Source organism: Mesitornis unicolor, unplaced genomic scaffold (genome assembly GCF_000695765.1).
Source record: "Mesitornis unicolor isolate BGI_N332 unplaced genomic scaffold, ASM69576v1 scaffold25851, whole genome shotgun sequence".
Taxonomy (NCBI): Eukaryota; Metazoa; Chordata; class Aves; order Mesitornithiformes; family Mesitornithidae; genus Mesitornis; species Mesitornis unicolor.
The window spans coordinates 21,411-26,899 of record NW_010163556.1 but is presented as its reverse complement, the minus strand read 5'-3'; the positions used below and the strand labels follow the sequence as shown (position 1 = coordinate 26,899).

At 39.5% G+C, this 5,489-nt stretch overlaps 1 non-coding gene across 1 annotated transcript; it reads right to left on the bottom strand.

Moving 5' to 3' along the window:
• Positions 1-857: 857 nt before the first annotated feature.
• Positions 858-929, bottom strand: TRNAD-GUC. The gene has a single exon. It is a non-coding gene; the product is annotated as a tRNA-Asp (tRNA).
• Positions 930-5,489: the final 4,560 nt, after the last annotated feature.

The following is a 5,489-nucleotide window of genomic DNA, read 5'->3' as shown; positions in this document are numbered from 1 at the left end:
TCAAGGGAATAATACATTGGGGGAAAAAGATTGCTGTGAAATACAAGGAAAGAAAACTCTGCCAAACTCAACAGGACCGTAGAAAGCATTAATGACCCAAGGATTATCTTTTCCAAAACTAAATGAAAGACACAACTATGAAGAAAGATGTTCTCCTAACACAAACATCTAATCAGGAAATAGCATATACCAACATGGGATTATCCTTGAAAGATAGAATTGGAAAGGATTTTCCATTCTAGTTACATCAACTTTCTAAGGATCAAGTTTAGAAAAAAATATCCTGAAGCTGATTTGGCAACTTCACAGAATAACTAAAAGGAAAAAATAAAAAACAAAAACAGATGTTCTGTGTTATGAGAGATTTCATATTAATGAATCATATGCATTATATAAGCAAAGGACAAAAAAAAAAGACTATCTGAAGGCCAAGAAATAGATTGCTGCTGCGCTAGGCATTGTGAAAACATGGACTATTAGACAGTTCCTGCCACAAAGAGTTTAAGCTGGAAATAGAAATTGGGTGGAGAAAGTGGTAGAATGCAAAGCAAAGGAGGAAAGTGGTATAGCAGTAAAACTGACAGGCATTCGGGCTTATTTCCTCTGCTCTGGGATGGTTTACCTGGGAGAGGATTATGCAATGCAATAGAAGGGAAGGAGGAAGAAGGAAGGGAAGGAGGAAGGAGGAGAAGACTGGGACCCACAGAGGGCTGACAGCATCTGTGGAGCAGAACTGAAGAGAGAGGACTGTAAGGATGACAGAGCAAGGTGGAAGGAAATAGCTGACCTTCCCAAGATGGCAAGGGTTCAGTCAGGGCTATAGAAGGTGTGATAAATGATTTAGCCTCAAACAGTGGCTCCCCGTCGGGGAATCGAACCCCAGTCTCCCGCATGACAGGCGGGGATACTAATCACTATACTAATGAGGATTCCAATTAAAGTTTACAATTTATTAAATGAGTAAAGGCAAGCAAACAGTGCTGAGTGCGTGGGGACACACTCTGGTCCATTGACACGCATGCTGTACAGTTCTCCTTTCGGGTTTATATTTCTTTAACTAATACATAATTTTTTGCAATACGCTTATACATATGCATGACCTGTCCCCGCTTCGTATTATAATTAGCTCTCCTCCCATCCGTGCCTGCGCAGTGTCCCCTGCTGGTGGTCGTCGGTGGTCGCGGTGGGATGAAGGCTCTTCTCCTCTTCATCACCCTCTATTAACCTTTCTTTTTTGCGCAGACTCAGTTACTTCTTGGCTCTTGCTCAAACCATAGGACCGGTATTGTCTCGTTTCTGAGGAGAGTTCAGATAAGTGTCTCCTTTCTGGCACCTTTTTGGGTCTTGTACAACTATACACTCCGTTCTACTTCTTCTCAATCTGTTCTCCGTACAAGGACAGCCAAAATAGCCCCAGAGGTCGCATCTTCCCCATGACCTCCACATTATTTTAACACGAATCAGACTGACACATCTCACAAAGGTTTGCTGCCTGCCCAGAAGCCCCAGTTTTTCTGGGTGTGTGGCTGCACCTCGGGCTGGGGCCTCTGCCTGGTGTCAGGCTCAGGCTTTCCCAGTGGATGCATAATGAGGAGGAAGGCAGCTGCTAGCTGGGTCCTTACCTGGTGGGAATGTTGTGTTAATCCGATGATGGTTATTGGGATTTGTGGTGCTCTGCCATAGCAGAAGATGATGAATAGATGGCCAGACAGATGAAGACATATATATATATATATATGTATTTGGTTTTTCAGCAGAAATGGAAAAGCTCATTGATTGCAGTAAGATGTGATTTCAACAAATGTAAACAGCATTTGTGTAAGAAATATGTGAATAATTTTTGTTGCTGTTTCTGCATCCTGTGTCATTTGCTCATAAGAGAGTATTAATATGCCTCAACATTGTCAAAGAGTACATGCTCTGAAAGTTACACTTTGAAGTCTGTGAAAGTCCCTTCTAAATCTATACTTTTCACACATCTAAGGCACATATGAATGCATTTTGGTGTTTTTACCTGCTCTGCTATGGATGTATAAACATACTCTCTTGTATTATTAGATTAACTGATTACTAATTGTCAGCACCTTATAAACAGAATTCTACCATGAAGAAACATTTGTATTACACAGACCACAGGAATATCTACACGTGTAAGAGTGAAACAGGCATCCTGAGCACAAGAAGTGACTGTGTCTTTCTGTTACTGAAAATGAGATGTAGTCTGTACACTATATGAGTGGAGATGGCGTATGTTTCTTCTTCAGACATTCAAAGTTAATAGAGTGGGAGAGAGGAATAAACAGCTCTTTGCCCTGAAGGCTGTGGTAAGAAGGCAACAGGACTTGGTAACTGACAGAGAAAATGGCTCTACAAGTGGGCGTCCATTCTTCACGACAGTCACTTCATTCTCCTTGTTTGATAAAACACTCTGTAAAGAATTAGTTTTAGCTGCTTGGCTCTGGGCAGAGAAAATACAGTGCATAAGCTGTGTAAAGTCATAAACTGTTCAGAGAGGGGCTGCATTTTGCGTAATCACACTATCTCAACTGTCTCCTGCTCCGAAAAAATAATTTTCTTTTTTTTTTTTTACATTCTATCCTGGCTGTGGCTCTCCTTTTTCCTTCCTTACTACAGTTTTTATTTGCTCATGGGAGGAAAAGCAATAGGTAAGAAAAGCCTAATTGAGGCAAGATTAATGCAGTTCCACTGAGAATAAGTAAAAGATTTATTCTCTCCCTCCCTCCCACAGATGTCTTGTTAGGGACTCAGCCTTGCCTTACATATGTACCTCTATTAATTTACTTCCTTCTCTTCCTCTGGGAGAAGCCTATCTCATGTAATTTATTGACTTGGCTTCCTTGTTTGTATTCATATTAACAGTAAAACGTATTGAATGCTCACAGATTACTCTTATTCTCAAATGCGAGTGGAGGGGGTTTATCTATGTTAAAAAATATGTACATCTGGCTTGCCTCAACTAGGAGTTACTCTAAAGAAAATGTTGAAATTGAAGCCTCTGAGCTGGCAAGAAATGTAAAGGTTTGAAAGAGTGGAATCCAGCAGAATTGCTGAAATAAAGCATCAAGTTCAGCAGAAATGGGCAGCCTTGTGATCCCACTCTATGGTTTTCTTTCTCTTAGCTGAGTCTCACTTTGGGCTGACAATGTCAGCTAATGCTGGCAAACATTAGCAAGTTATGGGGGAAGGAAATATTTATTTTAAATAACTGATGAAAGGCTGTGAGAGGAGGTGAAGAGAACATAGGAGTCCAATTTAATTTATATGTAATTGACTCAGGTAAGAGGAAAGACCTGGAGCCAAACACTGCATGCATTGCTTTCTTGCTAACCTTGTACTTGAGACTCTGGTATATCAGAAGATCCTTTACAGTTCTTTCTGGAAAGAACAGCTTTGAAGGTCACCCACTGGCATCACTGTAAAATTTTATTCTGTCCAAAGGACAGATACTTGTATCAACCCAGAAAAGGAGCATCTTTACTCATTGTCAGATTCAAAAGACTGCCATCGACATTACTTTGAAACAAGCACTGGGCCTTTTTTACTAGGCAGCTGTATTTACTGGAATTGCCTGGATTTTTTTATTTTCAAAATGACATCTTCATTTTCACTTTTCAGAAGAGTCATGCTGTTGTTCTTTGCTTTCTAATACACAACCTACCCTTGGTATTTCACGGCTTCTCATCTTGCTTAACATGTAACTCCTAGAAACAAAGTTTTTTTGGGGTGGTATGGGTGATGCTCCTGTTATTGCTTCTCAAACTGGTCTGAAACTGCCATGAACAACATAGGGACCAAAAGTATATTTTAAAAGCTTTCAGTGTTTCAGCTCTGATTGCCACATACATATTTTTGTTCCCTTTGCTTCCCTTTCTTTAAAGTGCAAGTTTTCTCTTATATTCACTGCTACGGCTTTCTCCACCTTCTGTTATATGGGTTAGCCCACTCTTAGGAAGGAAGGGTGTATTGTTTAAAGGAGCAGTCTGGCTTCCAAGGAAATTAAAATAGTCATATTTATCTTGCTTTATTGTGACTTTCATTTCTTTCAAAGCCAGGATACTTTGTAACCCACAGTTTTCTCTTTCAGCCAAACTTGTGATTTGGGGAGCATCTAATAGAAGTTTTTTTAAGACCTCAATTATCAGTCCCCTTTTTTTCAGTTTAATTCTTTTTCTCACATCTTGTTTTGCATGGAATTGTTTTTGGCTTGTAAAACTGTCTCTTAAACACCACCTAAGATATACCATTATTCAGTGTGGGAAAGGGCTTTTTTGAGTCAGAGGGTTTTACTGTAACCTGTAGAACTTCTGAGGCTGTTTCGGTACTAGAGGCGTGAGGCTGCCATCAGACTCTAGATAGGTACTTACTCCTGCTCCTAGTGCCCAAGGATGTGCTTGTAGCAGAAACTAATGATGAATTCCTGTCCAGTGTGTCAGCCCCTCAGGATGTGACTAGATACATTTTTACATTTTTTAGCAGGGTACTGATCTTACCTCCCTTTTACCCCCTTGATTCTGGCTCCAACCAGTGATTTAACAGTTCATTTGTAAAAAAACCATAACCAACCAAGCAAACCAAAAAACCCCACCAGATCCAAGTGATACTAGCTAAAACGGGTGCATGCTAACTAATAGAAAATTCCAGGTTTTTATATTTATCCACTGCAATAGATTTAAAGTATGTCTTCACTTTTGCTAAGTGATTCTTCGATATTTTTCTTGTCATCTTGACTTCTGCAAAGTGATTTTTGCTATCTCTTTCCTATTCTTACTTTTTCATTCTGTGTTGGCTTAAGACTCCTTTCCAGTATATGCTTGGCTCATCATAACATGTGAACTATCCGAGATGCCTTAAAACCTTTTACACAGCCAATGGTGCATTTATGGATTTTCTCTTTTCCTGTAGGACAAGGGAGGATTTCTAATAGGATCTCTTAAATATTCTTTTCTTCTATGTTCTTCCGAGCTATCTGAAATTTTATTGGGTAATTATGAGGCCATAAATGCCGATGAGAACTATTATGCATACAGATGTGCTTGTTAGTTCCATAAACATAAAGCTCTTATACACTAACCACATGCCCTTGTTCAAGGAATACCATTCATACTCCTGCTGGTTTATTTTTTCCTGTGGAATCTAAAATTAATCTCAGTTCATTGTAAGACATGCTGAACTCTCTCAGGTTGGGATGCTCAGCAGTCCTTGGCTGCACATCATAAATATCTGTACTTCAATCCACCAGGTCAGCCTTCCAAGATATTTTCTGCACAGCTTAAAGCCAAGTCAAAAAAAAGCAAACTTTCCCTGTGCATCAATTCATTCCCTTCAAAACTCCTATTAGTCAGTCTGTTTGTTACAGATTAATTTTCTATCATTTGTTTGATTCCCTATATGAGCACACTGATCACATTTAATACCTTTTGGGAAAGCAAACGAGATGGTAATTTGGGAGTTATTTCTGAACAATGATG